At 47.2% G+C, this 19530-nt stretch overlaps 1 pseudogene; it reads right to left on the reverse strand.

The window, feature by feature from the left end:
* Positions 1-1913: 1913 nt before the first annotated feature.
* LOC144538441 (uncharacterized) lies at positions 1914-3555 on the reverse strand (annotated as a pseudogene).
* Positions 3556-19530: the final 15975 nt, after the last annotated feature.

The following is a 19530-nucleotide window of genomic DNA, read 5'->3' on the forward strand; positions in this document are numbered from 1 at the left end:
GACTGTTTAACTGACTGACTGACTGACTGACTGACTGTTTAACTGACTGACTGACTGACTGTTTAACTGACTGACTGACTGACTGACTGACTGACTGACTGACTGACTGACTGTTTAACTGACTGACTGACTGACTGACTGACTGACTGTTTAACTGACTGACTGACTGACTGACTGACTGACTGACTGTTTAACTGACTGACTGACTGACTGTTTAACTGACTGACTGCTTTCACATCAACAAACAGAAACTTCTGCTGAAAGAAAGAAAATATGATGTTTACCAATAATTTTAGCTAAGATTGGGAGAAAGGACTTTGACAATATATAAAAACCACTTCTGATTTAGTATTGAATGGTAAAGTAATAAGTCGACATTGTTTCCCCTGGAGCCGCCTCAGGCCCCCTGCAGGGCCCGGACCACAGTTTGAGAACCGCTGTGTGTGTGTCCGTCTCCACAGCATGAGAATAAAAACCAGGAGGAAAACCGGAAAGATCATTAACAAACTCGCTGGTTACCAAGAGGTGTAACAGCAGCCGATAAAGCGGCAGGGCTAACAGTGCATTATGGGAGTTAACAGCAGGGTTGGAAGGCGTCTTCGGCCAATCAGACGGTTCGTCCGCCGGGCCGCTGACCTTTAGTGTTCCTGGACCGCTTCCCTCACAGGGAGAAGCTTCTGGAAACATTTCCGGAGGGTCGAGATGAACCAGCAGACCTTTTCCTCCGTAACCTGCCCCAGTGCATTCTGGGAGGAGTTTGCATGCAAGTGTGTGTGTGTGTGTGTATGTGTGTGTGTGTGTGTGTGCGCGCTGTGGTATTTCTGCAGTGTGCAGCAGGCTGGGAAATATCCACCAACCAGCAAGTAAATGCTGATAAATGTCGGTGTGTGGTAAAGGAGTTCAGTCTGCAGGAAATCTAAAAACAAAAAGCACAACTCTCCAGTCTGCTCTACCGGAGCAACAGATCACAGAATCACTGATGTTGGTTTTTATCACGGAGGAAGAGAAGACACGACCAGGACTCTACCAGAGTTAACTTAAACTGTTAAACTGGTGAACGAGCAGAGAAACCATCTGACCTCGTCTCTTTAGCTTCAACTGAACTCAAAGTCCAACAGAAGAACCTTCATTTCCTCATCTCTCTCTCTCTCTCTCTCTCTCTCTCTCTCTCTCTCTCTCTCTCTCTCAGCATTGATTAATTAATCATGCTGCGCTGACGGGGGAAGAGGGGGGGGGTCAGATTAGCTCCTCCCCCCGGGAACCAGGGGTCATGGCAGGGTCGCAGGAGGAGTCAGGTGGGAGAAGTCACTCCTGGGTTTGAAAGCAGGAAGTTAATCTGATAAATATGAGAGAGAGAGAGAGAGAGAGACAGAGAGAGAGAGACAGAGGGAGAGAGACAGAGGGAGAGAGAGAGACAGAGGGAGAGAGAGAGACAGAGAGAGAGAGACAGAGGGAGAGAGAGAGACAGAGGGAGAGAGAGAGAGAGACAGAGGGAGAGAGACACAGACAGAGAGAGAGAGACAGAGGGAGAGAGAGAGAGAGACAGAGGGAGATAGAGACAGAGGGAGAGAAGAGACATGAAACCCAACAGACAGGTTTTACTTTAGTCTAGTTCATTTTGTTTAGTTATAGCTGACTTTAGTTCAGTCTAGTTTTATTGCTTTTATTGTTTATTGTCTAGTTTTACTTTAGTTCTGACTAGACACATTTGGTGTAGTGTAATTGATAGCATACATGTCTAGATGCTCCTGAACACATCACCAGTGATGTAACCTGGGGTCATCGGATGTTTCGGGTCTTCCAACATCAGACACCTCGCCCAGGCGACCCAGCCATGGTTGATCAGACCACGGCTTGTGTTCAGGTGGCATTTGCTCCTCCCCATGGTCCTCCCCTCTCCGGTGATGCCCAGATCACTCAAGGCTCAAACCTCTGCAGCCACCCTCAGTGGGCCTGCACCTCGCCTTCCAGCCCTGCTTACAGCAGTCGATGACAAGATCTTTATATTTGGCCCTCTTCCTCTCGTGGTCTTCCTCCTGACGGTGCTGTCAGCTCCAAAAGGATGATGCTCTTAGTTGCCTCTGAGACCAGGAGGATGTCTGGCCCAGGCTAGTGGTGGCAATGTGACATGGGACCTTCAGCTGCTTCTCCAGGTCCACAGAGAGCTGCCGGTCCTGAGCAGTTTCCAGGATTCCTGACGGCTTCCCGGCTCCCGCTCCTGGCTGCTCTCCACTCTTCATGAAGGTGCTCGTCTGAGTGGTGGGGCGCGCTCGTCTGCAGCTGTTGTTTCCCGTGCTGATGGCTTTCATGATGGGTTTCGGCACCCGGTCACGGTGCCGGGTGGACCGGCACTGTCCTAGAGCCTTTGGACAGCAGCTCAAGATGTGCTCCAGCGTTCCTCTGCCTGGGCATTGCGGACAGACCGGAGACTCCACTTTGCCCCAGCTGAAGAGGTTTGACGGGCTGGGCAGGACATCGTACACCGCCTGAACCAGGAACTTGGTGCGCTGAGGCTCTGCCATAGATCCGTCCATGTCACTTGTCGGTCCATGGCCTGCTCTCACCTCATCCAGGCTCCCTGCTGTCTCATGCTGACTCTGCTGGACTTCTCGTCCTCCACAGTCGCCCTCACTTCCTCCTGAACCGGTCTGCGCCTCTCCTTCCCCTTGGCCTTGTCATACTGGGGAGTAGAGAACGTTCCCAGACCGGCTCTTCCCCGAGTCACACCCTGCCTGGGCCACCTTCGGGTCTCTAGCGTCCTTGTACATCATCGCCTCTCTCGCCCGAGTCACCTTAAACTCCTCTTCAAGGGACTTCAGGGGCAGCTTGAGCTTGGTGTTATTCCCCTAGAGGGCGATGGTACTGAGGCTTCTAGACAGTCCCAGCCACCTGAGACAGCTGCTGACCTTCCTCTCCAAGGTCTCTAAGATGGAGATGGGGACCTCGTAGACAAGCAGCGGCCAGAGTATCCTTGGCAGGATCCCGTGCTGATAGATCCACGCCTTGAACTTGCCGGGAAGCCCTGACCGGTCAGCTGCTCTCAGCCAGTCCTCCAGCTCCTGATAGGCAGCCTGGACTGATGTTGTGTCCTTCAGGCTGCTGTTGAACACCTTGCCAAGGCTCTTCACTGGCTTTTCAGAGACAGTTGGGATTGTTGTACCTTCAATGCTGAAGCGGGACCTGTCCCAGACTTCGCCCCCTTCTTCAGCACCAGTGATCTTGATTTTGCCGGCTTGAAGCTCATCCTTGCCCATCGGATCAGGTTCTCCAGCCCCTGCAGGATCCACCTGCTTCCTGGCACTGACTCGGTGGTGACTGTCAGGTCGTCCACGAAGGCCCTGATTGGTGGTTGACGCGTCCCCGACTTGGTCCGAGGGCCCCGACACTCCGGTTTGGCAGACTTGACGATCATGTTCATTGCCAAGGCAAAGAGGATCATGGAGATGGTCCAGCCTGTGATGATCCCACCTCCAGTCTGTGCCACTGTGATGTTACTGACCCTGTCGAGACTCTCATACTGAACTGGCTGTCATAATCCAGGATGAGATCTGACATGATACTCGACCATGGTTGTCTGGACCAGCTTGTAGAATTTAGTGTAGTTTTACAGTGATAAAATATAAAAGTAAAGTAATGAAATACAAAGATAAAGTTTATTTTTTGGCATTTCTGCTTCATTAGGTAGTTTACTGAGAGACAAGGGGAAATGTGGGGAAGACACTTTTCTTTCAGTAGCTGTTTACAGTACCGTTTACAGTAAAACATTTTGATGCACTGTGGGCTCAATTTTTGATAATTCAAAAATCTGGCTGGATCGTTTGTGGAGGACAGTCTGGAGATGCCGTGTAGCAAGTTTGGTGTCAACTGAGCAAAAAATGTGGGAGGAGATAGGTTTAATTAGGTTTAATAGGTTTTACAGTTTTTGAGAAAAACAGTGATGGACTTCATAATTTGCACTAGGATGAAAGTTTAGAAATTTAGACGGTTGCTGTAGCGCCACCATCAGGACTATTGGCTCCCAATTCCAGTTGAGGAAGTTTGGCATGGGACTGGACCTATGTGCAAAGTTTTGTTTATTTTCATGCATGGGAAGGCAGATTTCCTTGTAGGAAGAAGAAGAAGAAGATGAAGAATAATAACACTGGCAAATACAAGAGGGACCGGCAGCAGAGCCTGTTAGTTTTTCTGTCTGTTAGCAGGATTTGAACAGATTTACCTGAAACCTGCTGGACAGATCGGCCTTCAGCCAAGGAACTATTGATCAGATTTTGGTTTGGATCCAGATCTGGGATTTCCACCTTTAGATGATTATTGATTTTTAGCCAAAACTAGGAAACTAACAGAGAAACTTGGTTCAAAATCCTAAGAGGAAGTTTGCAGGGTCAGAAATCAATTTGACTTCAAACTGAAGTGATGGGAACGATGTGTTCAGGTGTAACAGCAGGTTGGAGGAATGTTCAGCGTCGGCCTTCTAGTTAGTGAACAGTGAAGCTGCACAGTGGAGAGAGACAGGAAGCGGCTGCTGTCGGCCAATCAGGATCCAGTATTGTTACGACTTAGTCTTCACAATACTGGACTCATTCAGTTTAGCTCATTCAATTCAACTTTGAACTAAACTACATTTATCTGAAGAACATCATAAAGAACTTTATTGTGATCTTGAGATGGACGGTCAGAGTTTCAGTCTGACTAACGAAATAAGGTGTGGAATGAAGCTGATCAATAATAATCGATACTGATTCGGTCCAGAATGTACAGACACGCCTAATAGATGTGTGTGTGTGTGTGTCGTATATGTGGGCACTGGGCATCCTTTCCTGTGTATGTGTGTGAGAAAAAATGTGTGTGCACACATGGTCCGAACTCTAAAACAGAGCAACTGGTCAACTATTAGATCAGATCAGATCAGATCAGATCAGATCAGATCAGACCAGATTAGACCAGATCAAACCAGATTAGACCAGATCAGATTAGATTAGATGAAAGTTGATTGATCCCTGTGGAGACGTCAGGTCGCTGCAGCAGCAGACAGTAACAGGATACGGCATGAAACAGATTATAAGCATGAAAATAGGAGATAAAATAAGCAACAAAAACATTAAAAAGATATAAAAATAGAATATTAACAATTTTAGGATTATATGAACAAATTGCTGATGATAATTCCAACATGTTAACTGACTGTATGACTCACATGACTGTGTTGGTTATGAATTTCTTTAATGTTCTGTTGTATTATTATTGTTGTATATACTGTGTATTACAGTCCGTTAACCCCGCCCCCCCCTCTCCTCAGTCCCGCCCGCCGTGGAGCCGGTGTTCACGGAGATCCGGCAGGGTCTGGGCCGGGCGTTCAGCCTGAGCTGCCGGCTGCTGCGCGCTCACCCCGCCCGCCTGCTGCGCTACGAGTGGAAGCTCGGCGCCCGCCTGCTGACCGTCGGCCAGTTCGGCGACCAGCGGGACGACACCGACTACCACGTCCGGGCGCTGAACCGCGAGGGCTACGGCGAGTACACCTGCGACATCACCAACGAGGCCGGGGCGGGGCGCTGCACCTTCCTCGTCACAGGTGAGGCCGGGTGGACCGATGCATGCTGGGGGATTGACTTTGACTTTTAGGGTGCGATCGGACTCACAGCTGGTTTTGAACCAGAGAGGAAAAGTTGAGTTGGTTGAATTATTGTATTGTTTCAGTCTGAGGTCTGATGGGACTATTAGCTGTTTTCCAGGGGGCGGGGCCAGCGTCCAGGGGGCGGGGCCAGCATCCAGGGGGCGGGGCCAGCTTACAATGTTTACAATACAGGATCGTTAATTTGAGTTTAACTTCTCTTTAAATCGGAGTCTGAATCCTGTCTGTTGGCAGCGAGACGCAGACACTCAGATTTCACTCAGGAGAAACTTCTGCTTCACATCTGCCTCTTAAACTGAAAAACCACTTCCCTCTTCATTTAAAAAAGAAAAAAACGTTCCTCCTTCTCTCCCAGCTCCTGCGTCGTTCCCTCCCACTTCTCTATCTCCGATCCCACTGAGCGATTCTACGTTGATTAGCCGTTTAAAAAGCACTTCCTGCTCCTCACAGCGGAGCGATGAGTCAGTTCTGTTCTGCTTTAATTAGTCCGCCTCCCGGGAGGTTCGGCGCCGTCTTCTGCGGTGAGCCGGGTTCGGAGCCTCTGTGACGGAGGTGTTGATGAAGAGGCAGCAGGTCTTCATCTCAATACGACTCACTTCTGATGAAGGTTTGGATTCTGTCAGAGACCAGCTGCTGTAGAGCTGCTCAGTCCGGTTCTGCTGGAGGAACCTCTTCTCCTCATTATTCTCATTATTAGAGCCATTGTAGGTGTTTTTTTACTTTTTACCACAGTCGGGGGGAGGGGGCAATATTCAGAGAAAAAACTCATAATTTGCAAGAAATTACCCCCCAGAAATTTGCCAGAAAAACTCAGAATCATAACTCAACTGCATTAATTTCACTAACTAGATCAGTAAACCTGATATTTGTTGCTCCTCTTCATGCTCAGGCTGAACTGTTCCACCTGGTTCATCCTAAAGTGAAGCAACGCAGTTCCTTGCCAAAAATAAAAATTTTTTGAGTTTTTTCTCACAAATTTCTGACTTTAGTCTCAGAAATCTCAGACTTTTCTTTCAGAATATCACGTTTTGGAAAAGCCCCGTTTTCCCCGTCCACACTACAACACCATCTGTATCCACTTTGGAGAGCGTTTTCAGAAAGCTCTGTGTTCGGGGTCGAGAACATCGTCTCGGAGTGGATGGAAGGACAAACGGAGAAGTAAAGATGCGTTTTCAAATTTACCGGCTTAGTGTGGACGAGGCCGAGCTGGATGAAACATTTTGTTCCACTGCTGCTGCGCCTCAGGAAAACAAACTCACCACAGTTTGAAAGTTTTGTCGTCAGAAGCCGCGAAGCCTCTGACAAGTCTGACAAGTCTTTCGAGTCGGAGTGTGAGAGATTTAGAGTTTAGAGTTTGGATTCTGCTCCGTCAGTCTGGTACGAAGTGGCTTCAGGAGGAGAGCAGCAGGATAAATGCAGGATGAGGAGCTTTTTAAAAGGCGACCGGTGGATTCACACCTGATTAACGACACGCACTTCACCTCCGAACGCCGAGCGACGCATCATCACGTCATCTTTCATCAAGTCTCCGTCCTGCGCTTACATGTTCCTCTGTTCCAAACTCCCTGCGTCCCGCTGACCGGCCGGCGAGCGCTGCTGTCTGCCGGCGATAAGAAGCTTATTACAGCCGGAGTTTGGAGGAAGAGTCTCAGCTGACAGGGCGTCTCCGCGGGACGCTTTCATCAGGAGAGCCCCCCCCCCCACCCCCCGGTCCCCCCCCCCCCCCGTGCCCCGAACACACGCGACATGAGACTCGAGCAGCGAGTCGCTCCGACACATTTACATTTTAAGGATTAAGCTGAAGCTCTCGTCCACAGCGACTCACACGCTGTAATATAAACCTCACCGCCTCAGCTACTGACACCGAACACAACCGACAGTGAGGAGGTCAGAGGTCAGAGGTCAGAGGTCACAGCACCCTGACAACACATGGAGCACATCTTCCTGTGAGCCTAAAAATGATGAAACTCTGGATGCTGGAGTGCGTTTTATCTTGTCCAGACTCATCAGGCTTATTGTAGGATTTAAGGATCTTCCTGCACCGGCAGATCATTTTACCGGTTTCAACAAATTTGACTCTTCTTTCAGGAGAACTTGTTCCAGGACTTTTACTTGGAAGTGAAATAGTCCTAGAGAAAGTTTCAAGGGAAAATCAGAGTTCAAGGGGTTAAAACAAAGAAATAGAAAGATTCAGAAATCGCTCCGAACCTCATAAAACACCCAGAAGATTCATATTCAGAGCGTTTTTTCTCTAAATGTGAATATTCATTTTTTTTTCTAAATCCACTGTTTACACCCTGTCTGTCCATACTGGCTGGTGTCAGTATGGATGCTGCGGTCGGAGTGCATCTCCTCACCTGCAGTGTCAGCGCCTCGCTCTACCTATTGAGATGCACAGGGCCTTATTGATTATTGGTTATTGATTAGGCCACTTCCAGGCTGTCCGGTCAGATTGAAGGTTCAGCTTCATCCAGCAGTCGGCTGTGCAGCAGGACACAGACCGAGCTCTTCTTCTGTGGTTTGTAAGTCTGCGCTCACACTCTTCCTGTGTTTTGTAGACAAAGCGCCGCCTCAACCACATTTTGTGCTGATAATTTGAAAAACTGAATCATGCAATGTTCACTTTTTTCCCATAAGCCCCAGCTGCCAGCATCAGCAAACAGAGCTGATGTCCAACTGTCAAACGCTTCGCAAAAACAAGCAAAGGCAAGCGGGGTGAGCGGGGTGAGCGGGGTGAGCAGGGTGAGCAGGGTCGGTGTGATGTTGACTTTCACTGTGTTTAAGCCCCGCCCCCCTCTGAAGCTCCGCCCCTCTGAAACACAGTTTCTCCCGACGGATCGCTAAAGTTTATATTATTTTATTTTGTAAGTTGGATTTTAAAATGAAGCTTGTTTAATTTTATCTCGGATCCAACCAATCAGAGTTAAGCTTCATATTCAGATCAAACTCAGAAGCTCAGAGGACACACACACACACACACACACACACACACACACACATACACAGTTTCTCTCTCACCCCTTCTCTCTATCCAGTCTCTCCTCTAAAATCTTTCTCTCTCTCTCTCCTTCCTTTCTCTGTCCCCTGTCTCTCATCACTCTCTCTTTCACACACACTCTCTCTTTGTCACACACACACACACACACACACACTCACACACACACACACACACACACACACACACACACACACACACGTACACATAGTTTGTCTTTCACCCGCTTTCTCTCCGGTCAACACACACACCCACTTCCTCTACTGTCAACTGTCAAACACTCTCTCTCTCTTTTTCACACTCTTTCTCTTTCCCTTCTCACACAAATTGTTCTGTTTTTCTCTCTCTCTCTCTCTCTCTCACACACACACACACACACACACACACTTCATCTCTCCTCTCTCTGCCCTCAGCCTCCTCAGCAGCCTCTCTCTCTGTCAGGCTGCTGATATTTGGGAATATTTCTTTAAATGTAACGTTAAATGTTTTCTCTCATCTTGTCATATCTTGGACATGAGAACAGGAAGTGTGTCTCCAGGTTTCTGAGTCTCTTCCTGATTCAGTTTGTCTCTCTCCTTCTGTCTCCATCTCTCTCTCACTCTTCCCATGCGGCTTGTTTTGCAAATCCGTTATTTTCCACGTCGCGCTGCAGACGCGCTCGAGGTCTCGTGTTGCGAAGCGCCTATTTTTTTTTTGGCGGTGTGACCATGGCGTCCTGTAGATAGAAATATTGAAGTACTCTGAGGGTTTCACGCCGATGGTGATCCATTATTTTAGAGAAATGCTAACTAACCTTGTGTGAAGTCCTGGATGGTTTTGGTTGCTTGGCAACGGCAGGCGCGACTGTCCAAGAGTTTTAGGGCGCTGTGTGTGAATTGGCCTTTACTCTCTCTCTATCTCTCTCTCTCACTCTCTCTCTCTCTCTCTCTCTCACTCTCTCTCTCTCTCTCTCACTCTCTCTCTCTCTCTCTCTATCTCAATTCAATTCAATTCAATAAGCTTTATTGGCATGACAGTTATGTAACAATATTGCCAAAGCAAATGTGCTGATAGTGCTCATCCATAAAAATGAAAGAAAGGTAAAACATACATTTGTCTCACAAAACAGACATTACACAAATCCATCAGAACATGAAATAACAGATGAACAACAATAGAAGTGAACTGTATATGGACAGTCTTAAGAGAACTGTCTGTCTATCTGTCTGTCTGTCTGTCTGTCTGTCTGTCAGACGTCCATCTGTCTGTCTGTCTGTCTGTCTGTCTGTCTGTCTGTCTGTCTGTCTGTCTGTCTGTCTGTCAGACGTCCATCTGTCTGTCTGTCTGTCTGTCTGTCTGTCTGCCTGTCTGTCCCTCTGTCTGCCTGTCTGTCTGTCTGTCTGTCTGTCTGTCAGACGTCCATCTGTCTGTCTGTCTGTCTGTCTGTCTGTCTGCCTGTCTGTCCCTCTGTCTGCCTGTCTGTCTGTCTGTCTGTCTGTCTGTCAGACGTCCATCTGTCTGTCTGTCTGTCTGTCTGTCTGTCTGCCTGTCTGTCCCTCTGTCTGTCTGTCTGTCTGTCTGTCTGTCTGTCTGCCTGTCTGTCCCTCTGTCTGCCTGTCTGTCTGTCTGTCTGTCTGTCTGTCAGACGTCCATCTGTCTGTCTGTCTGTCTGTCTGTCTGTCTGCCTGTCTGTCCCTCTGTCTGCCTGTCTGTCTGTCTGTCTGTCTGTCTGTCAGACGTCCATCTGTCTGTCTGTCTGTCTGTCTGTCTGTCTGCCTGTCTGTCCCTCTGTCTGTCTGTCTGTCTGTCTGTCTGTCTGTCTCTCTGTCTCTCTGTCTCTCTGTCTGTCTGTCTGTCTGTCTGTCTGTCTGCCTGTCTGTCTGTCTGCCTGTCTGTCTGAACATCAGTAGAACTATATGGACAGGGTCTTCAGAGGACAGTCAGCTGTCCCTCAGGCTGTGGCAACTCAACATATTTAGCTGCTGTGTTTGCAGTCTTTCCATCACCTAGAACTAACTGTAACTGATGATTTTCAGGTAGTTGATCAAATTCAGAAACAGCATTTTTAAATAGGTCAAAATATGTCCTCCTTATATCTTCATATTTTGTACAGTGAAGAAGAAAGTGCAGCTCTGTCTCGACCTCACCTGTCCTGCAGTGACCACAGAGTCTTTCTTCTTCTGGGAGCCAGGTTTTCTTGTGCCTTCCCCTCTCTACAGCCAGACTGTGGTCTCTGAGTCTGTACCTGGTCAGGATCTGTCTGTCTCTCTGAGTCTGTACCTGGTCAGGATCTGTCTGTCTCTCTGAGTCTGTACCTGGTCAGGATCTGTCTGTCTCTCTGAGTCTGTACCTGGTCAGGATCTGTCTGTCTCTCTGAGTCTGTACCTGGTCAGGATCTGTCTGTCTCTCTGAGTCTGTACCTGGTCAGGATCTGTCTGTCTCTCTGAGTCTGTACCTGGTCAGGATCTGTCTGTCTCTCTGAGTCTGTACCTGGTCAGGATCTGTCTCTGTCTCTCTGAGTCTGTACCTGGTCAGGATCTGTCTGTCTCTCTGAGTCTGTACCTGGTCAGGATCTGTCTCTCTGAGTCTGTACCTGGTCAGGATCTGTCTGTCTCTCTGAGTCTGTACCTGGTCAGGACCTGTCTGTCTCTCTGAGTCTGTACCTGGTCAGGATCTGTCTCTCTGAGTCTGTACCTGGTCAGGATCTGTCTGTCTCTCTGAGTCTGTACCTGGTCAGGATCTGTCTGTCTCTCTGAGTCTGTACCTGGTCAGGACCTGTCTGTCTCTCTGAGTCTGTACCTGGTCAGGATCTGTCTGTCTCTCTGAGTCTGTACCTGGTCAGGATCTGTCTCTGCTTTTTATCTCTGACAGTCAAGAGATATTCCTCCAATTCATATTCACTTTTTAGGGTCCGATAACATTCTAATTTACTTTGAGTTTTAGTTTCAGTGTCCCAATGTTTCAAATAATTGTTCTTGCAATCTTTGATTATTTGATTGACTTTTATGTTTTTAAGAGCAGTGCTGGTCTGAGGACAGTTTGTGTTGGTATTTGTTAGTGTGTTAGTTAGTCTCAGTACCAGCTGACTTAGAGGACTCTTTTCAGGGTTCAGTTCTTGGGTTTTGAGAGCTTTGAAATGAAGTGACTCTTCGGGACTTGATTTTAAACGCATCCAGAATTTTAGGGATCTTTTTTGGACGTGAATTATGAGTGGGTATCTGCCTAATTCTGCCCTACATGCATTAGTTGGTGTTTTCCTTTGAATTTTCAGGATCAATCGACAGAATTCAGCATGTAAGGTTTCAGTCGGATGCTTGTCCCATCTAGTGTAGCTATGGTGACCGAGTGGACCCCGCACCTCACTTCCATACAGCGCAATGGGCTGAATTACACTATCAAAAATTTTAACCCAAATTGGAATTGGAATATCATTATTGTAAAATTTCCTATGTATTGCATATAGAGCTCTGCGAGCTTTGTCCTTTATCTCTCTCTCTCTCTTTCAATTCAATTCAATTCAATGGTGCTTTATTGGCATGACAAAATGTACACATTTGTATTGCCAAAGCATATTACATGTGTATAACGATATGAACAATGTGAACAGTGTGAAACAAGTAAAATAAAAACATTACACTATTACTACTGTTACTACAATTGTAACATCAATTATATACAAATGTAAAAGGACAGAAAAAAAAAAAAAAAAAAAAACATTCTGGGACTGGTTTGAAGTGTGAGTGTGTGTGTGTGTGTGTGAGTGTGTGTGTGTGTGTGTGTGTGTGTGTGTGTGTGTGGCATGTCACAATATATTTAGCTGCTGTGTTGCAGCTTGTCTTCTCCTCTCCCAGTAGGATGGCTAGTCTGCTGATGTCAGGGAGGCTTCTGAAATTTGGGTGGATCTGTTCGATTTTTGGGTAATAGTCATTTCTAATTTGGTTATATTTAGGACAGGTGATGATGAAGTGCAGCTCTGTCTCCTCTCCCGTGTCGCAGTGTGAGCACAGCCGTCTGTGTCGGCCTTTTTCCACGGCCGGGCCGTGCTCACTGAGTCCGGACTTCGTCGAGCCGGTTCTCAGTTTGGTCTCAGTCTGTGTGCAGATATTCTGCCACAGTGTTCTGTCTTTTTAGGGCCAGATAGCATTGCATTTTATTTTGGTTTTTAGTTTGTGTGTCCCAATAAGTAATATAATTTAGTTTTTGTTGAGTTATAATTTGGTGGATTCTGATGTTCTGGTCCTGAGGGTGTGAAGTGTTAGTGTGTGTTAGTGAACTGAGCGTCAGGACCAGCTGAGTGAGGGGACTGGTTCTGGTTCTGGTTCTGGTTCTGGTTTTGCTCAGCTCTTGGTACTGCAGGGCTTTGTAATGGTATGAGTGGGGGTCACTGTTTTTCAAATGTTGCCAGAATTTGATTGCCCTTTTTTGTATTGTGATCAGTAATGGATATTGGCCTAATTCTGCCCTGCATGTGTTTGTTGTTTTCCTCTGGACCTGTAAGAGCTTCTTACAGAACTCCGCATGCAGGGTCTCAATTGGATGTTTGTCCCAGTTGCTAAAGTCTCTAAGAGTCTTTCTCTCGCTCTCACTCTCTCTCTCTCTCTCTCTCTCTCTCTCTCTCTCTCTCTCTCTCTCTCTCTCTCTCTCTCTCTCACTCTCTCTCTCTCTCTCTATCTCTCTCTCTCTCTTTCTCTCTCTCTATCTCTCTTTCTCACACAACACATTTTGTCTCTCACTCTTCCCTTTCTCCTCTCTCTCACACTTTGTCTCTCTCTCAATTTCAGTGCAGTTCAAAAGGTTTTATTGGCATGATGTTTGACGTGTTTCCACTGTGTTTTAAAATAATCATTATGAGAGAAATGAGTAAAAGATGATCAAAAACATGATTAAGTTGTGATAGTAGTGAGAATTATACAATTAATCTATTAATCTACAATTAAGGGAAAAACTCTTTCGTGATGAACTGTTGTCCGCCTGCGTTCACCCTATAATGACTGGTATGACTGGTCGCCGTGGTGATAACCCTGACGAACCGCCTGTCAGCCAATCACAGGAGGTTTGGTCTAGTTTTGATTTTGAAGCTTTGATTGGTTTCCCACTGTGACAGAGAGGTTTTCCTGCTCGGAGGATTTCTCTCTACGCCGACGACGCTGCTGCTTAGTTCAATCAGTGATGCATGCTGGGACGCAGCAACAGCATGGTTTCTGATTTATGATATTAATCATTTGAAGTGTTCAGAGCACCAAGATTACCAGCAACAAACACACACACACACACATACACACACACACACACACACACACACACACACGGCTCTCTAAACAAGCTTTCAGAGTCAAACTGAAAGTCGCCTTGGAGGAAAAAGAAAAGTTTTGATGTTTATAATAATAAAACTTTATTTGTAAAGCATCTTTCTTTTTTATTTGTAAAGCATCTTGTTCAAAAAACAACATGAACAACCAAACAAGGAAACAACAAAAGAGATAAAAACAATGAGGGTAAAATAATAATAGATAGGTAAAATAGTAATATTGATATATATTATATATTGTCATATATTGTCATATTGTCATATATATATATATAGGGTTAGGATTAGGGTTCGCGTCCATATATATATATATAGTCATATATTATAATTATAATAATATTATATATAATAGTATAATAATCTGTTTACCTGTTTACCACCCGGCTCTTTTTCCAGATGATGGACATGAACAAAAGAACAGTAGTTTTATTTCTTTTTTTATTTTATTTTATTTTATATAGCACTTTTCGAAAACAGGAGTTACAATGTACTTAAAAAAGGAAATAAAACAAAAGGCAAGTCAAAAACAAACAGAAGATTAAAACAGATAAAAGAAAGACAAAAAGAAAGTTGTGAAGCATTTGGTTCCTAAATAAGACTGAAGCCCTTGTTGTCGGCTCTGTGTGTGTGTGTGTGTGTGTGTGTGTGTGTGTGTGTGTGTGTGTGTGTGTTTGTGTTTACGTACAGTACATGTCAGTGTGTGTGTTGGTGACATTTAGTATAGTACGGAATGGTTTGATGTGTGTGTGTGTGTGTGTGTGTGTGTGTGTGTGTGTGTGTGTGTGTGTGTGCAGGTACAGTATGCGTGAGCTTCCCTCTCTGCCCTTTACATGACTGGGCTAAAGATAGACTTCGGGGGGGGGAGGGAGGGGGGGGGGGTTAGGCTCTTGCTTTCAACTTGCCTCCATCAAGGCTCTCCAACACACACACACACACACACACACACACACACACACACACAGTCTATTCCACCGCTGTAGTGCCGCCCGGGGGATGGAGGAGGGAGGGGGGTGGGGGGGGGTTCAGTGAGAGCGTCCTCACTGTGATGGAAGAGGAGGAAAATAAAGTTTTGCAGCAGCAGACGTCACTCTGCTCTCTGAACTCTTTGAAAAGCATTTTTGAATAAAAAGGTTAAAATGTGATTTTTGTCAGTGGGATTTAAAACAGAAACTAAATCCCAAACCCAAACCTGTGTAAAGCTGTGCTACTGAAATATCCATCTGCTATTGGCTGATCTGTGGTGCCGGGTGATGATGTCGCCATCTGTTGTGCTCTATAGAAGGTGACATCATCACCCGGCACCACAGATCAGCCAATAGCAGATGGCCATTTTCAGCAGCATGCTGTTTACCATTAGATGTCAGACTTTACACAGATTTGGGGTTTGAGGTTTAGTTCCTGTTTAATATTTAAAATACATTTTGGAGTTTATATAATAGTAAAACTCACTTTGTAATATCTTTAATGTCTTTAATATCTTTGAAGTCATCAGTGATCTGGAGTCTTTCCTGACTCAGTAACTCTGTTTTCATCTGAGCTGTTAAATACTGAACAGAGAGCAGCGGCCAGCTGGATGAACAGTTTCATAATGAAAACCTTCAGGCTCGGTTACAACCGTGTGACGTAACACTGATAATACAGCAGTGATGATGATGATGATGATGATGATGATGATGCGTTCTTATTGATTCATTGTTTCAGATCAATAATGCATGATGAGAGTCCCACACAATCAAAGATTTAGTTTCATTAGGACGTTTTCTCTTCTTCTCTGTGTGAAAACGATTTAATATTAATCAGTTTGATGTGAAAAGAGAACGGTCGTTCGTTAGTCGCTGCCCTGATTGATGTCAGAGGCCCAACAGCCAATTAGGCGACCAATTAGTGTTCGGCTGCACGACAACAGCCGTGATACTTGCGCCCTGCAGCGACTCTCGCCCTGCAGCGACCTGATGATGCGATCAGAACCGAGGCGACACTGCGGCTCGACTGAGTGTTTCTGTGTCTTCGTTAAAACGGTGTGAACGGTGAAAAGCACTGATCCGATCAATCAGGATTAAAGGAAAAGTTCGTACGATATTCACATCATGTGACTCCACACAGCGTCCTGAGCTCCAGAGCGTCCTGAGCTCCAGAGCGTCCTGAGCTCCAGGGCGTCCTGAGCTCCACAGCGTCCTGAGCTCCAGAGCGTCCTGAGCTCCACAGCATCCTGAGCTCCAGAGCGTCCTGAGCTCCAGAGCGTCCTGAGCTCCAGAGCGTCCTGAGCTCCAGGGCGTCCTGAGCTCCACAGCGTCCTGAGCTCCAGAGCGTCCTGAGCTCCACAGCATCCTGAGCTCCAGAGCGTCCTGAGCTCCAGAGCGTCCTGAGCTCCACAGCGTCCTGAGCTCCAGAGCGTCCTGAGCTCCAGAGCGTCCTGAGCTCCACGGCGTCACTGAGCTCCAGAGCGTCCTGAGCTCCAGAGCGTCCTGAGCTCCACGGCGTCCTGAGCTCCACGGCGTCCTGAGCTCCAGAGCGTCTCTGAGCTCCACAGACGTCCTGATGCTCCAGAGCGTCCTGAGCTCACAGGGCGTCCTGAGCTCCACGGCGTCCTGAGCTCCAGGGCGTCCTGAGCTCCACGGCGTCCTGAGCTCCACGGCGTCCTGAGCTCCAGAGCGTCCTGAGCTCCACGGCGTCCTGAGCTCCACGGCGTCCTTGAGCTCCAGAGCGTCCTGAGCTCCACGGCGTCCTGAGCTCTCAGAGCGTCCTGAGCTCCACGGCGTCCTGAGCTCCAGAGCGTCCCTGAGCTCCACGGCGTCCTGAGCTCCACGGCGTCCTGAGCTCCAGAGCGTCCTGAGCTCCACGGCGTCCTGAGCTCCACGGCGTCCTGAGCTCCAGAGCGTCCTGAGCTCCCACGGCGTCCTGAGCTCCAGAGCGTCCTGAGCTCCACGGCGTCCTGAGCTCCACCGGCGTCCTGAGCTCCAGAGCGTCCTGAGCTCCCAGAGCGTCCTGAGCTCCACGAGCGTCACTGAGCTCCAGAGCGTCCTGAGCTCAGAGCGTCTGAGCTCCAGAGCGTCCTGAGCTCCAGAGCGTCCTGAGCTCCAGAGCGTCCTGAGCTCCAGGAGCGTCCTGAGCTCCAGAGCGTCCCTGAGCTCCAGAGCGTCCTGAGCTCCAGAGGTCTGAGCTCCAGGGCGTCCTGAGCTCCAGGGCGTCCTGAGCTCCAGAGCCGTCCTGAGCTCCAGAGCGATCCTGAGCTCCAGAGCATTCCTGAGCTCCAGAGCATCCTGAGCTCCAGGCGGTCCTGAGCTCCAGAGCGTCCTGAGCTCCAGAGATCCCGACAGATCAATACAGTATTATATTATTTTATTTTGTATTTTAGATTTTTAAGTGATGCTTGTTTATATTATCTCATGTGAATGATTGAAGCCCAGATCCAACCAATCAGAGTTAAGCTTCATATTCAGATCAAACTCAGAAGCTCAGAGGAGAACACACACACACACACACACAACACACACCACACACAGCACACACCACACACACGCACACACAAAGAGTGAGGAACCTGAGGTTAATTCTAAGTATCTAGTTGACACTGTACATCATTAACTTCACATTCATAATCCTGCTGACTGGGATTAACACACAGCCAACAACCTCCTGCTTCTCTCAGCCTCTCCTCTCTCTCCTACTCTTCCTCTCCTCTCCTCCTCTCCTCTCCTCTCTCTCCTCTCCTCCTCTCTCTCTCTCCTCCCTCCTCTCCTCTCCTCCTCCTCCTCTGTCTCCTGCTCTCCTCTCCTCTCCTTTCCTCTCTTGTCCTCTTCTCCTTCTCCACTCCTCTCCTCTCCTCTCCTCTCCTCTCCTCTCTCTTCTTCTTCTCCTCCTCTCTCCTCCACTCCTCCTCTCCTCTCTCTCTCCTCTCCTCTCCTCCTCTCCTCCTCTCCACCAGTAGAACACCAGTAGAAAGCTGTGGTTACTGGTCAGCTCCCAGTGTGAATTTCTGTTATTTACATTGTGGCAGTTGTAGAAATATTCTGTTGACCTCTGACCTCTGACCCAATAGGCTTCTGACATCTGAACCACTTGATTTGTTTGTTTTAATATCATGTCACTTTATAAAAACACAGTTGAGAAGCTGAGTCGCTGTTTCTTCACTGTCGCTGCCACAGCTCAGACTTTAAACTTCAACAGACAGAACGGTTCTTCCACTGTTTCTCATGTTAATTAGCTAGTTCAGCATAAAATGGCAATTATGGGATTTTAAGTGTTAGTTGCCATGGTGACAACAGTCTGGACATTAAGGTGTAAAGTCTGTCACAACTGTGAGAACTGAGCAGACGAGTCTGTTAGCTAACTGTCAGAACTCAACTGGAAGCTAACGTTAGCGACGAGGCTAACGTAGCTTCATCACAGACTGGACTTCTCTCTCTAGCTCTTCTAGTCAACATTAGCATGTTAGCAAGGAGACAGAGAAGCTGCTTTGGTTCTTGCTGTAAAACCTCTCAGCTCAGTGACTTGCTGTGAGTCTCTTTATACAGAAGCTAGTCCGACGGGTCACAGCAAGATGGCCGCCGCTCCGACCGCCCGGGAACGCTGATTTGAACGGGAGTGACCGATCTATTCATTCTAGTTCTGTGATCTACAGACCTGCAGTGTTTTGTGGAGCTGGACGAGACAGTGTGCTGAGTCGACTTTACTGAGATAGATAAAGGTTAAAAATTAAAGTTAAAATTTAAAAAAGTAATGCCAGGTCTTCTGCAGATGGATCTGCTGGTTCCTGCATGTTTCAGTGCTTCTGACTGAAGTCGTTTGTCTTTTTGACTTTCTGATGTTTGGTTGTTGCTGAAAAATCTTTTATTTTCTCTTCTTATTCTAGTGATTCATTTTCTGTTTTATCTTCCCTTTTTGTTTTTATTATTCCTTTTATTTTATTGTGTGTCTTGTTTTTATTGTCAATTTCCATTTTTTTATGCATTTCATTTTCGTTTTCGTTTTATTTTTGCACTTTATTTTAATCTCTAATGTGAAGCGCATTGCACTGGATTGAACTGTGTAAAATGTGTGATATAAATGAACACTGATCGATGTATCCCATCATGCCCCTGTGCAGGGAAGGCGTACGCCCCGGAGTTTTACTACGACACGTACGGCGCTCTGTGGCAGAACCGGCCGCGGGTCTACGGCTTCAAGCTGCAGTGGACGCAGATGGAGCCGAACGCCGTGGACCGCATCGTGGCGTACCGCCTCGGCATCCGGCAGGTGAGTCGGAGCCCGGCCCGGTCTGAGGAGTCCGGTCTGAACCGCATCACTTCTCTTCTTTTTTTTATTCCTTTATTTGTGGAAATGACTTTATTTGTGTCTCATTGAGATCAAGATCCCAACAACAACAATACACTGATAAACAAGTTCAGATCACTCACACACTCACACACTCACACACTCACACACTCACACTCACACTCACACACACTCACACACTCACACTCACACACTCACACACACTCACACACTCACACTCACACACTCACACACACTCACACACAGCAGACAGACGAATCAGAGGAAACATTTACAGTCAGAGTTAAAGGGACAGACAACTAAAATATGTAATGTTGGTGTAAAAAACAACTGGAAAACTGAGAG

This window comes from Centroberyx gerrardi, unplaced genomic scaffold (genome assembly GCF_048128805.1).
Source record: "Centroberyx gerrardi isolate f3 unplaced genomic scaffold, fCenGer3.hap1.cur.20231027 Scaffold_522, whole genome shotgun sequence".
In the NCBI taxonomy this organism is placed as follows: domain Eukaryota; kingdom Metazoa; phylum Chordata; class Actinopteri; order Beryciformes; family Berycidae; genus Centroberyx; species Centroberyx gerrardi.